This window comes from Mercenaria mercenaria, chromosome 19 (genome assembly GCF_021730395.1).
Source record: "Mercenaria mercenaria strain notata chromosome 19, MADL_Memer_1, whole genome shotgun sequence".
NCBI classification, from domain to species: Eukaryota; Metazoa; Mollusca; class Bivalvia; order Venerida; family Veneridae; genus Mercenaria; species Mercenaria mercenaria.
Genome location: NC_069379.1, coordinates 4,828,043 through 4,846,456, shown reverse-complemented (window position 1 = coordinate 4,846,456; position 18,414 = coordinate 4,828,043).

Here is an 18,414-nt window from a genome sequence, read left to right as displayed (position 1 = left end):
ACACACCTCTTCATGTCTCATTTTCATATGTCATTAGTACATAGCGTGTTAGTAGATTTCATAAACAGTCCACATTTGAGACTAAAATCCACTTGCTTGTTGTCAAAAACTAGACAAGTTTAAAAGCAAACACCTTTAATTGTTTTACATTTTGGCTTGTAATTGATTACGTGATAAAATTTTAATTGAATATGTACATATTTAGTACACCATTAATTGTTTTTGATAATTTTTCAAGATTAGCAAGATTATTTCTGAGGACACCGTTTCTAAAGCATAAAGGAAAAAAGGACCATGGAGGTAAAGTTGAAATCGACGTCGACCGTACTCTAGAACTCTATGTTTGACAGGTACATTTCATACATACATGTGCATATATATATACATATTTGTCTCGGGATAACTTTCCATTATATGTTTCCAGCACTATTTTCTTGACATTACTCTACTTTCAACTAAATAGAAGGAGGGTGAAAAAAATGTGGCTCCATATAATGGTGTCATAGTGTATGGGCGAACAATTTAAAATGTGCAATACATGTATCTTTGAAATTGTTGCGCAATAATATTATTGATAGGCAAGAAAAGTGATTTAACCTACTTGCCTGAGTAAGGCAGGTGTTATCTCATCAGCCTGGATAAAAGTCTAAAACTCCTATCTAGAGCTCATTTTTTTATTTCACATACTCCATCTAGCGCTCGCTATTCATTTCATACTCTCCTTTCGGCTTGGGGAAATACCTTGTTAAACAGGTTGTCATAAAAGATCCTTATAAGCTTTTATATAGTTAAACCCATCTAGCAATCGGTGTTTCATTTCACACGCTCCTCCAGCTTTGGAAAATTCCTTCTTACACAGGCTGCCATAAAAATCCTGAGAAGCATTTACATAGTTCTTTTACATATGTAAACCTATCTAGCGCTCGCTATTCATTTTACACTCTCCCACCAGATTGGAAAAAATCATTAATACACATTATATTTTAAAACTACCTAACACTCGGTTTTTCATATTCGACTATTCCTCCGGCTTGGGAAAATCCTTTCTTACATATGATTCTTTTTACACTACGAGTTAAATTCAATTAATTTTGAGGAAGGAAACTTACGTCACTCTGTCAATGAGTCATACATGTACATAATGTAAGCATTACCAAATTTAAAATAAGTAATTTAGTTACTTTAGCTATGCCTTATACATGCGAATCACTAAATTTAATCTTGGCTAACTGATGTGTAAGCTATCTTGACATAAACATTTAGTTACCCAAATGATTTCCCTAGCGACTTTGTAAATCAGTTGGGATTATTGCTGCAAATGTTGACAGCAACCTACGTTTTAAATTACACAAGGTACGCCTTTACTGAAAATATGTATGTTTTAAAGAATGGAGTTGCCTTTGTCTTCATTCTTAGTTTCTTGATATAAGTGCCGTTGCAAAAACGGATACAAAAACATTGACTTTTAAAGACAAATTTAAGGCGATCATTTCGAAGCATTGGGAGTATATAAGCCAAATAGCAGAAGTTTTTCTATTTATTATATAATTAAAGGTAATGAAATGTGTATCCGTTCTTACACCACGTTGGTCCTAAGCGTGCTGTAGTCAAAGAATATTTAATCAATGATCTGACGACTAAAATCAATGTTCATCCCAAGCAGAGCTAGTATTCTGAAAGAAAAGAAATCTTACCTTTAGTTATATTAATGAAGTAACTTGTATCCATATAATTCCGGCTTTGGAATATTAATTAGTTACTTGAATTTCAACACACATACGAAAACAATACGTCATGATCAATTTATTGAAGGTACAAGAAAAACTATAAAGCAGTCGTATGTGTTTATGGTAAGGATTTGCTGGCCGATATTGGAACTATACAGAGATACAATTTGAGACTGATGAGTGTAATACATCAATAGATGTCCGTTCTTTACGGAACAAATCGGATTATATTCACATCAGTAAAGAAGAAACAATTCAATAGGAATTGTAGGAACATAAATAATGCTTTCCATCATACAATGTTGTTCATGGTCATTGTTGGATCTATGTATAGACAAATATTGTATTTTTTAATGTTGTTCTTGAACGACTAGATCGTTATTTCTTCCACGAAGTCGATAGGAGTTATGGGATTATATTAGTTTTTACATCCAGCTAAATATTGAATAATTGTAATCTGATAAATAGAGTGTTAAAATCATTGGTTATTGTCTTATGCGGATGCTTCTAAGATATATAAATTGTCTTTAATTTATTTATGTTTACGTTTTTACTGTTTGTGCGACTTCTACAGAAGTACTACTTGTATAATTGGTTATGCGCATGGTTTACTTTCTTAAATATAAACTGAATCTGTAGTACGTTAATTCCGGCAAAATTTGTTCCATATATTAAGTCATTTCAGATAATAGATAAATCAAAATTCGGCTTTAAAGTACTATCCTTATATACATGCGGTTTAGATTATCATATATCCTAGACAGAAAGTCTATGATTATAATAATCAGCGCACTTTCATATATAAGGCTACATACATGAGAGATTACGGATAATATCCAGATGCAAAGTAAAAGTTTTACATGACATTAGACAAATTAACAACAATTATAACATATTAATGTGATGAACACGTTAAGTTTCATGCTAGCTTAGAGTCATATCATGATACTGAACGCAATAAATAGCTGATCATTTTCTTGTATTCTTGCGCACATAAAAGGATGTTGAAAAAGTTGCTGCATTTCCAATTACAGAAGAAGCTAATATTCTTACTTTCATGGTTATGACTACAATAAAAAAAATACGAAAGAGAAATATCAAATAGAAAAAGCAACTTACCTTTATCATAGCTACACCTCAAAACCGCAAATTCATAGTAGGGTGTGTATGGATGTGTTTATTTTAAACATATAATTACCGGAAAACAGTGACAAACTTAAGCATTGAGACAACGATGATGACTGACAATATATTTCCGTATAATTAATTTTCTAGACTTTCTAAATCATATTGATTAATTTAAATTATTTATTTAAAGATAGGACATCGAAAACAATAAAGCATCATACATATTTGGTCTGGTCTTGCCGCTCGTTAAGTTGCCTGCACAACGAATGCGTATTGTGTATGTACACGAGTAGATAACATTGCAGCGTAAGATCGGATTATGTTCCATTATGTACAGAAGAAACAATGCAACATGATAAAGCCGCAAGAAAATTTCGGCTGGATATAAAACTATCGTATTGACTAATCGCCGTGATTTGACTGATATTTATCCTATTCGATTTTTTTATACATATATTCACCAAATTACCAACAACTTGCAATTTAAATGCTACTTTGAAATCTTCATTGCCAATTATGATAACATAGACAAGGTACACTTGTATTTTTCAGGCTGTATAGTCAGCCGTCGAATGTGGTCTGAGACCGGCTTGGCAATTTCAAAAATTTCAGACCGAATACGTATTTACACACAGCTATAATGGTATGTCCAAACGCAGCGTACTCTTTTACGAATTTTATCATAAATCGGATTATATATGTTTCTATAATTTTAATCAATTATGAATCAGAGATGGATATGTGATTATTAAAACACACTAAAATATGTATAATTTCGATAAAAAGAAACACGATATTGCAAACATTGAAACATTGTAAATGTTGAGTTACATTTTGGTTGAATGCTGGCTACAATTTATGCGCTGACAAGAAAAATTTGTAATACGCATTTCTTTATATTTTTATATTTATTTTGACTATTTGTAAAACAGAAATGCTACTGCTCGAAGTATGTTTGTGAAAAGAATCACAGAATATGCAGATGTTATTTCTACATTTTCAATCAATTATGAATTAGAGATGGATATGTGATTATTAAAACACACTAAAATATGTATAATTTCGATTCAAAAACGCGAAGTTGCAAACATTGAAACATTATGAATGCTGAGTTACATTCTGGTCAAGTGCTTGCTACAATTTACGCGCTGACAAGAAACACTTGTATTACGCATTTTTTTATTATTATTATTTATTTATTTTGACTATTTGTAAAACAGAAATGCTACTGCTCGAAGTATGTTTGTGAAAAGAATCACAGAATATGCAGATGTAATCAGATATGGAACTTCTATATATTATACAAATTAATGAAGCTTGATGTGTAAGTCAGAACTAATCTATGCCACGGAACACGAAGAGTTAAAATTGTCAGTAAAGAATACTTTATTAAAGACTAACTTACCGATTGTTTCATTATAAACCAACGCTGAGTATTGGGTCAGTACCGTTAGAAAATGTTTGTTGAAATGATAATTACAGCTTAATTCGTGACATTTTATGCAAATTATTCTTATTTATAATATGTTTAACATAACTACTGCTACAGGATGTGTACCGTTCGTGCAAGCTAGTATTGCTTTTGTTACGTTGACATTTGATGATAAGAACGATTACCTTTAACAGTAATTTTGGGTTTTGATGGTTTTCAATCATATCAATGTGCAACATAAATGTCAAATTGCAGTTTTAACGTATTACAGCTGAAAATATTATCACTGCAAATACTAAAACATTATGTGCATTTTCGTAATTACGCGCTATTTCTATGAACTCAAATGAAGAGACGTGTAATTAATTGACACAGCCCAGAAACCCATTAATGGACTAGCTCATTTTTAAAAAAACTTTTAAAATCATTTTACGCATTAATTAATATCTTGCAGTGCATATCCAGACGATTTTATTTCTATTACCTTCTTCTTATGGGAAATTGCTAAAGACCAGTTTTTCATCAAACCTAGTACTATAATGCATTACTTACACCATGTACACATGCAAACGTGACATGCTAAAGCATTTCAAAGCATATCACGTGACTACCAGTACACAAAGTAAATAATATTAATCTTAAAAGTACCGACATGTCCGCATGTGCTCCAGATCCAATTTAATTTAATTATTAAGTAGACACTATCACAGATTTTTCAGAGATATAACATAATTGGCAGTCTACAGACAAACTAATGTAGGTAGTTTTTTCATGCGATCATTTACTTATTCTAATGCATGTTCTAGGTATATGCATATATTTACTCGTACAACGACTAATGTAAAATGTTTCTTCATACAGTCATTTACTTATCCTAATGCATTTTCTATGTATATAGAATATATTTACTCGTTCTGCGACAGTTATCATCAATCCTAGTTCACTCAAAGTTTTCGAAATAGAATAATGCCCAGATAATTATGAAGTGTTACTTCCAAACAATCAATCAAGACTATGACTGGGATGCGCTGGGATCAGGGAAACAGTGTTAACCTACAAAGGTATGGTGAAAAGGTTAAAAGATAAAGACAAAAAATAATACAAATGTTATCAAATAAAACCAGTAAGTTATGAGCTAAGACATTACCGTCACCAGCCTCTAGGTAAAGATATTTAGGAGACTAGACTGAATATGACCAGGGAGCCTGTTCCAGTAAGGTGTAGGTCTAGGAAAGAAGAAGTTCAGGTAATATCAAGTTCGAGACTTGTGTATAAGGAAGTTCCAGTTTCTAGTGATATGAGGTGATCATGGTCAACACAAACAAGCTGGTGTTGAATTCTATAAAAGAATATGAGAGAGTTATTGATCCTTTGATGTTATATAATTTTCCAGTGGAGACTGTTTGTCATTTGTGTTACATTATTATTACAAACATACCTTGCCGCACCTGTCTGGACACTTTCGATCTTATAGGTAAGATGTTTCTGCCCGGGGTGCCAAACAATTGAGCACTACGCAAGTTGTAGTCTTACATATGTGGTGTGACCTTTCTATTTGATGTTTTGATGTGTTTTTATTTTGATAAATCTGAGTGAATTGTTAGCTTTTGCTGTGGTGTTGTTAATGTGCTTGTTCCAGTTTAAATCCTTAGAAATGGTCACCACTAGAAAGTTAGCTGAGTCGGTTGTAATTTACAATTTCGCGTCAAACGTTTTAACGGCTGTGATATATGATAATATTTTTTTCATTTTGGTGTTGTTTTATAAGTCTGTAACTGGAACGACGTTGCTAAAATTAAAACAGCTGCCTTAAAATGCCCTGCTTTGTTGTATATAAGAAACAAATATTCTTGTGGTTCGTATTATCTTTATATTTAGATAATAGGTGAGAAGTGAATTGAAACTGAGTTTTTACAGAAACGGTTTTATGTATTTCCCAATTACTATATCAATACAAACGAAGAAAACTAACTAATATGCAAAAATACATTAGGAAGAATCTGTGTGAAAAAATGAAAGACTAAAATAATATTTTAGCATTCATGCCATGAGGCCAGGCTGTATTCAATGTATGAATCCAACGAGTCTCTTTCAAGAGCCTAACCAGTCATTGTTTACCAAGTCGATTGGTATGGAAGAAATTTTCCCTAAAAGAGTGATAGGAAAAATCACTAACAGAGTGATTTTCAGAATTGAAATGTTCCGTTACATTTGTAGGAGTATCAGGAAAATGTCTGATATCAAATTTATGGCTGTTCATTCTTTGTAAACATTTCTGATGTGTTTGTCCTTCATACTGTAACTTACACTTTTTGCATATGATTAAATAGATAACATTTTCAGACATGCAGTGAAGATTTTGTTTAACATCGTAAGTTTTTAAAGTTTCATATGATTAAATAGATAACATTTTCAGACATGCAGTGAAGATTTTGTTTGACATCGTAAATTTTTAAAGTTTGAGAGCTAGTCAAATGTGCAGATTAAGTGATATTAGCGCAATGGAGAACACCGTGTTCTATTACATATAAGAACACCACCATTTTTCATCCCAAGACATCAGGCTACTGTGAACCAAGATATCACTAAGATTTGTAGGTCGCTTGTAAGCAATAATTGGTTTGTATTTAACCAGGTTGCGTACACTGCTTTTCGCAGATAGTTAAAAAAAACAATATTTATTAAGGATCTGACCAATGTTTGGTAGGGATGGGTTGTATACGCAAACAAAGGGGTAATATATCCGTGTTCTGCCTGTGATTGGTCATGGCTTCTTCGGTTGACAATGCTGATGCTTTAGCTAAAGCATCATCAAGGATATGACTTGGATAATTACGATTTTGGAAATACGTTCGCAATTTCTCCAATTCATTTGTGAACAAGTCATCATTAGAAGTGAGACGCCTGTATCGCTTAGCTTGGCTATACGGGATCCCTTTCTTGCATGAAAGAGGGTGACAGGATGAAAATCCAATGTATTGATATGAATTGGTTGCTTTTTCATGAACAGAAAAGTCAAAATTACCATCTACTGTTCTACCAATATTAACATCAAGAAATATAGTTGTATCTCTTGAATAACTGTGGGTGAATTTTATATTGGGATGGACATTGCTTAAACTGGCAATGATTTAAGTAGGTCCGCTTTATTGTGTTCCATATAAAATGTCTCAAGGAAGCGTAACCAAAGCGATGGCTTAACAGTAGTATTAGCTAGGAAATCGCTTTCAATTTACCATAAAAAAGTGAAGCATAAGTAGGAGTCATACGTTGTACCATAGCAGTACCTAAAATTTGAACATAATTTCCATTATTGAACTGAAAATGTTTTTAAGTCAAAACTAGTTCAATATTCTACTAATGATGCCGCTTAGCTAGAATTCCAACCCTGTATGACAGCACTTTACAAACTTGTGGTGACAAAGTGAAATTACTTGCATTTCAATGAAGACGTGTAGACAACAAACGTACAGGAAATAACCCACTGACAGAGAGTTGAAGTTTGTAAATTATTCTAACGCCTGTCATGCAGTTAATTAGATCTAAGGTCAAAGCAAATTCAGATATTAAGTCTGAACTTTTGTTTTTCAGCAGCTTGGATGATTCATCTCTGGGATTTGCTGACAATACTGTGAACTAACCCTTACTATTGCCACATTCAAAAATCTTAGATGATAATCATCTGCTATTATGTGGCTTCTTGAAGAAATCTTCTGAAGACATATTACAAATGCATTATCTTATTCAAAGAAGTACCATTTTCTTTCTAAATTATTTAGGTTTAGTTCCACGTAAACTGAACAGGCTTATATAACAAACTTGTTGATTATAATATTCTTGCGACTTTAAGCCTCTGATAGAGCCATGTAACGTCTTTTTCTTTAACGTCGCACGACACATGATAGGTCATATGGCGACTTTCCAGCTGTAATAATGGAGGAAGACCCAGGTGCCCCCCCGTGCACTATTTCATCACGAGCGGGCACCTGGGTAGAACCACCCACTTCCGTAAGCCAGCTGGATGGCTTCCTCACATGAAGAATTCAACGCCCGAGTGAGGCTCGTACCCACATCGATGAGGGGCAAGTGTATTGAAGTCAGCGACCTTAAACCACTTGGCACGGAGGACCCCCCCGTGTTGTTGTAAGTCTAGGTACCTAGTGGTTAGAGAGATTATTCGAGTTTTTAAGGGTCGAATATCGCCGCGTTATACAGATGTGAAAATGCGTACTTGTAGCGTCCTCGCTTGTTGTTGATTTAGTTCTAGGACTGTTCAGCTTAAAGGAAGTTAAAACACGGAAACCAGAATGATACAGATTTGGTGTGGTTGGTAGAAAATTTGTCTTGTGCATAGTTGATTTTAGGAATGCTATGTTGTCTCAGTTGGTGTGATCTTGTTAAAGGTATTAGTTAGATTGCTTCGGTAGTTAACTACTCGGGCGCTAACGCCTTCGTGGTTCAATCCTAAGCATCGGAAATCTGGGACCGTTGATATATCAGACAAAACCTCAAAGACCTTATATTGTTAAATAATTCTTTACCTTTTTCAAATAAATGCCAGAAAACAAGGACATATAGTGAAGCGAAATGTGATATAGTCTAAATGATAGTTTATTGTTGAAGTTGTTTCAATGAGTGATAAATAAAGTTGTGCATTTAAACGAATATTGTGATGTTTGTTTTGGAATTCTTGGTGATCAATTGAAATGATCTGCGATGTTGTCTCTAACAATTGCTTTTGTACTTTTGCAGTGTAAATGTTGAGTTCCTGCTCAACCCGGGGCTAGAGGGCGTGGACGGTAGCAGGCATTGTACTTACCTAAGAACAGCTCAATCAAAACAGCCTGCCCGCATTTTCGTTTTTGTCGTGTTGAAGCGACTGCGAAAACAGTTTTCCACTTTTTTCTATTTTACATGTATTTGCTATTCTGGCTTTTTTTCTGATCTTCAGCTTCCTTTAACTGCGTAAATTATGGTTATGACATAGAGGAATAAAGCTTGAAGGACGAAAAAATCTCGTTCGCTTGAACAAAAAATCGTTTGATTGATTTTTTGTAAAGTTCATTGCTTTGTCTGCCCTGTGATGATCGACAGAGAAAATGGTATAAAGTAATACCAAACATTCTTTCATTAAGGAGGTAGGTTACCTTGGTGACAAGGTAATTCCAAAATTAGTTGAACAGAGTGTAGCTTTTTGTATTTCGTTTGGAATATCAAGTTTTTAGTTGCTAAATCTTAGTTTCGTTGGTCTCGTCCTTCAAGTTCAATTTTTATCCAGCTTTGAAGACATGACCCTCCTAACGGGTTTTTTTTGTTTAATTTCATATTGAAAAAAGAAGAAGGGAAAAATTAGATATTTAACCACTTTTCCGTGTATTTTAGTTTATTGATACCGCGTAGGAAAGTCAAGCATAATCTATTAATGTTACTAGTATGCACGATAGCTTTCTAATATAAGCTTAAAATGTAGATGTCGCGGAGGCTGTTGTTTCCATGGTAAACGCAATCATTTCTCTCATTTTCATACAAACTATATATAAAAATAGGAGTGTCGACGGCTTCGTGTCATTCTGTTAATGACCAACATGAAATAGTGGGGTAATATTATTAGCAAAATACCAAGCCACTATACATGGTACCCTATTCTTAAAGTTTAAAGGAACAATGGCAGCGAGTGTTTAAAATGGCTTATATCTGCTTTTGGTCGTATATTTCTATAAAAAACAAATTGAATAAGAGATTATCTTTCTAGTATCATGTAGCTTGAAAACATATTATTCTAACGTAAGTTATATTTTCGTGTTATCTGCATTTATTCAAACCAAAATTCTAAGTTAGAATTACAGCAGTACCCCTCGTCAGCCATTTTTCATGGAAAACGTCAGCATTATATATTATCTCAGGGGATGTGTTGAAATGAAAATAAAAGTCGAAGCTGTGTTTCTTAAATAGAATAGTTGTCAACGCTTTGAATTGTACATTAGATACATAGGTCCGGGCTTCGTTTCCATGGAACAATCAATTCAATTCAGAAACTACATTTTTCTACTTGAGTTGACAATTTTAGATCTTAGTTTTAGTAGATAATAACAAATATCAAACGGAAACCTGTAAAATAGGTATGACAAATCACAACTGCTAGATGTTTTATTTGAAAATGGCCGCAAAAGTAACCTTCACCAACTCACTATATCCACAATAACATTGGTTACCACATCAGTTTCTTCACATTCCGCTAACATTTCAATATGAATACATTAAAAGAAGCAAAATATTGATAATTATTCAAAGCAAAGACTCATAAAAAATATTTCCATAAAATAATGGTTATTTGAAACTAGTTTGAATCAAGAAATGAACAGAATTACGTACTTTCAAGATAAAAGCATTATTTTGCGCAGTAACGACACTAACGTATTGACGTCAATGACCGTCATTGTAAGGCAACACTGTTTTGAAGCGTTTTTGCGTAATTTATTCATTATTTCTGCATATTTAAACAATAAGCGTTCTCAGATCGAAGACAGCTCTATGATTTGTTTTCGAGAATGAATATACAAAACAAATTTAGTTTGTCATAAACGGCGTCGTAACCGTTGTTAGCTCCGGTTGGACTGCGCAAATACAAATATAAAGTAAACTACCTCCTTAAATTGATAGGTCTGATCTTTGCGCAAGCATAGCGATTAAACTCAGCCTCTGTCAGTCAGTAATTACCTTAGCTTAATTAAATAAGTGTAATAATAAACGTTTTATTTGTTGGCAGTAAGAAATAATCTACGGTATTGTAACATGATATTAGGAGGCCATAGATTGAAACAAAACTGTATAATCAGACACAGTATTACAACATTACCGAATCTGGCAGAGTTTTAAAGGAGTTTATCTAGGTTAATCTGCCATAGTGCCATCAATTTTACGAGTCAATCATAGTCGACTATTCAAAAGATTGTTAATGTTCGCTTATGACTGTACATTATAAGAATTCTCAAATTAATTAGAATAGTTTAGTGTTTTTATTAAAATATCCAGTTATACATCTGGAACAGTTTCTGTTGCGGTTTAGTATATATTCTTATATGCACCAGTATTATTTTCCCACAACCGCTTTATCGCTTTCGTATTTCGGGATGTAACCGGAAAGGTAAACAATCTAAAAACGAAGGTGCATAACAAAGCATGGAAGGGTTATCAGCTTTCACCTGTTTTAGCCGATATTCAGTATGCATTCGTTTGGAGGGAAGGGACATGATAATACTAATAAGTCTACCTTGCAAAAGTCTTGTACTCTGGTGTGTTATAGACCTTTTGCTACACAATTCGATTATTCTGGTCCGGGAAGTAATTTGGAACAATTCATCCAAAGTGTACTTCTTTTGTATTGTACTAGACATTGATGTAATAAGATAGATGAAATGATTTTACCTTCACCTCTTATTATTTAGGTCTTTTTTTACCTGGGGCAGTTTTGTTCCATTGTAAACTATACGGGCCGGCCTTTCTCGGTATTTCGATTTAAACATGCACCAATTCTCGTATTTTAATTTTTGCTGGCCTTTCGAATGTCATAATTGCATACGGTGCCGCTGATATTAGTTTTTTTATAAGTACCTAAAAAATTAACCCAACAAACAATTTGCTATTCAGTTCGATACGTCGAAGTATAAATATGTAATATCTAGGATTTATTAAACGCCTAATTACCTGAAGGAAATAAAACAACAGATATTATGTGATGTGTGTATGGCTGGCTGGTTGACTGTCGCTGGCTGATTTGACTGACTGTAGGTCAAATGACATGATGCATGTTTTATCAGGTTTGAGCACCGCAAAATAGTATACAATAAATATACATACACAATTACATTATATCAAAAGAACAGAGAGCTTAATCTGGAAAAGAAACATAATGTTGATCATACATGACTTCATTAAAACTTAAATCATACTATTGACTGCACTGCACAATGTCAATCAAATTCATTATAAATAACAATTTCACAATATCGTTTGCTGTTGGCTTAACAAACAGTAACACAGTTTACTAAAACTTTATATGTATTCATATTGATGCTAAATTTTTTAGATTGGTTTCTACGGGATCCAGGGAAAAAAATACTAAGGAAATATTATACGGCCAGTACAAGTAAATTATTATACAGATCAACTGTAACTTGTGAAGTTCACAAACACATTTCTTTATGAGTGCACATACTTCTTAATATTATTTAAAAAATTTCACTTACTGCACTAACTTGCCATATAATGCTACCATTGTCTTAGATGGGACATTATAGAAAAACCTCCGTAATGAAGTATCATGTTTAATTGTTCTTAAATCATCAGGCAAACGCAAGGTACATGTAGAAAAAATACGATACATTATCGTTCCAATACATTCGGCTCATGAGATTATAATATATGCCCGATATAAAGCAATGGTATTCTTAAAAAAAAGCAGATGTTCGTTCATTTAAAATGACACTGGTTACTATAATTCCGTGTTTCTTTTTAAACAAAGACATTGCATAATTTCATTTTCTATGGTAGCAGTTGGAGGTTGCGCTTAGATGCGAATTGGCCGGGTCAAAAATCCTAAAATTAAAGGTAAGTGTCAACAATGAAGGCCCCGTTTTCATTCAAAATAAGATTCAATGCGATTTGTCTGTGGTGCTATGTAATGGACATTTAAAAAACTTTTTTAATTATTGATCATGCCCTCGTAGCACAAGCAGAGGAAATATCCCAGAAATTGAACATATTATTAAGTAAAACAGAAAGCAATATTTATGTTATGTCCTTCGGAAATGGGAATACTGAAATTGATCAATTTGAAATAAAATTGTATTTCACTGTTTCAAACAGTGAAAATATCTTTTTGCTTTTTCACTGGGACGGAACACATTTGAATGCCGAAATGATATGAATTAAAAATGAGAGGGGGAATTTCCTTGCAAAAAATATAATTTCAGTGACTTGTAAAAGGAAATCAGAAATATAATAGAACTATTGGTAGCTTTTTCTACAAGACATCTGACGTCCCGGGCATTATGACTTAGTTGCGATGCACGGACGTTGCGCGACAAACTGGATAGAGTTGGTTACAAACATAAAAATGCATCAATAGATAGAAAATTTGTTTGTTTTCAGTGTAAGATCGAATTATTTCACTCGTGAACACCATAATTTACATTTGCACTCGTGACTGCGTCACTCGTGAAATATTGATTATGGTTGTTCACCCGGTGAAAGATATTTCCATCTTACGCTGAAACAAAACAAATTATCCTTAATATATTCCCAAAATCACTTAACTAGCAGTTCTGCTCCGGATTATAGTTAAAAATGTCGTATTACAAGAGTTTAAATTGTCAAATACATAGCAAATAAGACAGTAAGTAAATGGTTGTATACAAATGTCTTGTGATGTTGTTTGAAAACCGTTGGCAGTGCCCACTTTATTCACATCCTTGGATCGCTGCATCAAGTAAACTATGACTTTTATCCAGCTGAATGCATCCAAAACAGCAGACGTATGAAGCACATTCATAGACGTAATTCTTTTCCTCCAACCTTTAAAACACACAAAAATACAACATTTAATATAATATGTAAAACTTAATTACTCATTATCATACTGAAAGATAAAGCCATCCCTACCTTACATATACTATCAAAAAATAAGTTAATAATAATCTATGATTGACGCAGCAGCCTCCTTTTTTTTTTTTTTTTGTGTTATTATAAGTGTTAATATTTTAGTAAACTGTAAAGTATAGTTGGGAAAGTATTCGAAATCAAATTCCACGTAAATCGGTCAGAGATACTGTATAAAGGTGCATGTAATAAAAACAGCATATGCACACATTTTCTCCCATTGTATTTAAGCCTTAATAATTTTGAGCTTGACTATTCAAAGGATAGGCAGAGCTATTGGACTCACCATGCGTCGGCGTCCGCCCGTCTCGATTTGGTTAGGTTTGTGTTTGTAAGCTGATATCTCAGTATCACCATACGGGAATGAATCGAGAAACTTACACACTTATTTACTGTGAGGACCGAATGCAATGACACAGGTTCAGTAACTGACTTGGCATTTTAACAAACTGATTGCCCCCTTTTCGGACTAGCAGTTTTTTGTTGTTGTGTTGGTTTGTTAAGATTAAGTTTGATGTAAGACCTACTGATGGGAAAGGATTGAAACTTCACACAACTTTTCATTGCAATGAACTTCAGATGCATTGTACAGGTTCCCAAAACCCTCTATGCAGTTTACAAAACTGCCCCTATTGTCGACTGATAAATTTCATTCAAATTGGGACGGGACTGTTTAAAAGTCGAGCGGTGCTGTTCCTCGATAACTCTTGTTATTACAGGATATCAATACCAGTCAAATTGTACGTACCAGTAATTAATAAATTTTAAACATAATTTCAATTGATAACAATATGTTACTCCATATAAATACAGAAAATGATGAATTTATAGAAAATCCAGTAGTTGGAACATAGTTATAATCTGGTGGATATCTATTACATAAAAGTGTTGGAAACGAGAGTAGTGACACCATTCCAAAGTAACAGTATCTCTCATTCCTATAACTACTGATTGTAATCCAAGAGAATTTCAATTTGAAGCAGCATAAAATAAGCCAAGTTATAATGGTATTTGGAAACAGCAATTGCTGCAGGTTAAACCCACACCACCGCCGCCTGAGGCCACCACCCACTATATCCTGTATCGCAGGAAGGAAAGTAAATATACATATGTGAAATTTAGACTCCAAAAGTACTGGAGGGATTTCTTCAAACATCATACACTGATAGGAAACACATTAGGAGGAAGTTGCAGTGTAAAAGAACAATAACTCTACCTTGCCATTGAGTTATTACCCTATTTTTTTTTCTTAAACAATTTTGTCAGGAGCATCATTCCAAAAGTACTGGAGGGATTTCTTCAAACTTCATACACTAATAGAAACACATGGGGGAAGTATACTGTTGTATAAGAACATAACTCTATGTGGCCCCTATTTTTTAAGTTATTCCCCTTAACTTATTTCCTTTAAAAAAATGTGTGGAGCATTAACTCCAAAAGTACTGGAGGGTTTCTTCAAATTTCATACACTGATAGAACACATTGGGAGAAAGTGCAGTGTGACAAAAAAAATAACTTACATTGCCTATTATATTTGAGGGTTGATTACCCCTTATCATATTTTTCTTAGGAAAAAGAAAATTTGTCCAGAGCATATCTTTTTCAGCATGGAGGGGACTTTGATATCTTAGCACAAATGTTCATGAGTTAAGATCCAGGGTCCCTAGGTCTAAGGTCAGGTCAGCATTAGAGGTCAAGGTCTCAGATACAAGAATGACTGTTGTCGAAGCATTCTTCTTCATGCATGGAGGGATGTAATGTAAACTGGACAATTATACACCATCATGAGAAAAAAGGTCATGAGCAGTTCCCTTCTTTAGAATTACTTCCCTTGTTGGTATTTAAATAGATTTTATTGTACTTTTTCATTACGAGTCGTAGGGAAAATCGAGACCACTTTCTGTGTAACAACATGCATGTACATCCACTTTTGAGGTGTTTTTGGGGACCAATTATCTACTGGTAAGATTTTGGGTAGACTTAAATTTTCCTTTTTTTAAGATTAACTGTCCCTTCGTTGTATATAAACAACTTATATTGCAAAACATTTGTTATAATTGACCCGCAGGAAAAAACAAGACCATATTCTGTGGCTACACATGAATGCTACTATCCAATTTAGGGTATTAAGATATCTCTATCTGGTAAGGAGTTTTCTGTGGACTTAGAAAAAACAAAAGATTACAATGATACTAAACGACCACAAAATTAAATTCCGTTTTGCAAATACAGCGCTAGGAGTAAAGACATTGCTGTGACGAGCAGATATTGCTTACATTCTTGGCATTCTTGCTCCTGTTAGGTGTCACTTCATTTCTTTTTACCAGTAGCCATATTATGCAAAAAATCATAGCTATATTGTGCATGAAAATTAATAAAAATTTGCAGTAAACCACCTCACAGACTTATTCTTTCTTCCCACATCTTAAAACCCCTGATGGGACCAAAATCTAAACGATGCTTCAAAGCTTTCCCCAATTAATACCGCTTTCAGAACCACAAACTTGCCAGGAACGTTACCTTCATTTTATAATATGCCCGGCGGGGGGGAGGGGGGATGGCAATTGTCTAACAGGCTCTGTTGTTTGATATTGCTCTGTAGACCAGGGTTCAGTTTAGTACAAAAATTTCCAACAGTGTATTGTTTTAATTCAATCAAAACATGACACCCACTTTTCCAATTGATTTTCATTCAGCCACAGAAATGTTCTTCAACAAAATAAAATATGTGTGATGGTTGCAGCCATGACGAAATGGGTCAATTGAAAAAAAATAGTGTAAAGAATAAACGGTTTGAACGTTGCACCGATACAATTCACAATTATTGATCTCCAGCTTGTTATGGTGGATGAACATCCCTGGTTCCCTTCATACATAATTTTATCACTAGTGGGCACCTGGGTAGAACCACCCATCTTCAGTAAGCCAACTGGATGGCTTCCGCACATGAAAATTTCAACGCTCGGACACACATATGTGAGGGGCAAGTGATTTGAAGTAAGCAACCTTAATCACTTTTGGTTAACTTATTAGAAACAAAATCTTCTAACAAATAAAATCTCGCTGATGTGGTGGATTATGACTCATTTTTGTTAGATTTTGATAGAAAATATATAATATATAGCGCAACTTAAAACGTTACACGGTTTAGTGGACATAAATATTTAAGAAACATCAATAACTATTTAGTTACAATTTCATCGTATTTCGAAATGTTCTACCACAAATATTCTGGTGAAATTACAACAAAACCAAAAATTGTTTTATTATGTAGGGGCCAAAAATGCTCTTTTTTGCGTGTATGTGGTGTGGTACATTGCAGGTTTGAACAGTAAGCGTATCGTTTTACGCTAATGAAACAATCATTTGTAATTATTAAAGGTGGGAAATAACGTGCTTTGGTTATAGATGCGATCTGAAAAAAGATAACCCCCCCCCCCCCCCCCAATATTATTATCGTAATGATTACAGTTGAAGTTTTAGACATTTTGTCGCTATGTGGCTATCACAGGAAAACACGAACAAATTGATGGCATTTCAGTATCAACAGGAAGTAGTTCTTATTGTAGACATAAACGAAAAAAAAACATTACTTGTACTAATCCGCAAAAAATAATAAATAATATGTCTTTGTAAGAGTTGCGTACAATAAGCAGTTCCTGATAATTTCCAAAAATTGTTGCGGTTTTCTTTCCAAACGGTCTTCTTAGTAATGTCCTTGCAAAGGGTTAAATACATGTGTTCGTATCAATATGGTAGAATGAAAATATATTTATTGTTTTATTTGAATAGTTAATTCCTGAGAACGGCATGTTGTTGCAAGTTGTAGAAGAATGGCGGGCAAAACCGATATTAATGCAAGGTTCCTCACTTGATTCAGAACACAGTAAATAACACACGAAAACGTGCTCTCGGCTATCTGTGTATTCGTATTTGACCCCTCAAAAAGTTAGTCGCGTCATGAACGTAAATAACATCTACTACGGATAACACAAAATCACGCGTTATCTTTACATGATACCAAACATGACATAATTCCATCACCAGATTCTGAGAAAATCTGAATATACAAAGTGCACAGTTTCTTTTGCGTTTAAGTATATTTCATCAATATTTTTCAGTATTTCATTACTATGTTTATAATAAATATACAATATTGCATTGTCCACATAATATCGAAACGAATATGAACTAAACGGCAATATCGGATCCGAGAAGTGCAAGTTATTTATGTATTATAGTATATGAATAATGATTACATCAGAGGAATAACAAATATTTTTATTACTGCAGCTCTTGTCTATTATGAAGGGCCTGACAATTAAATATTTTAATAGAAGAACCAAAGTACATGCGGTAAAACCACTTTAAATGTTTATGTCTGAAAACCATCTTGTAGTTAAGTTGCAGTTTCATATTAGCAATACGAAATTGATTTAAGGAAAATGCCATTTTTTTTAGTCTAGAGAA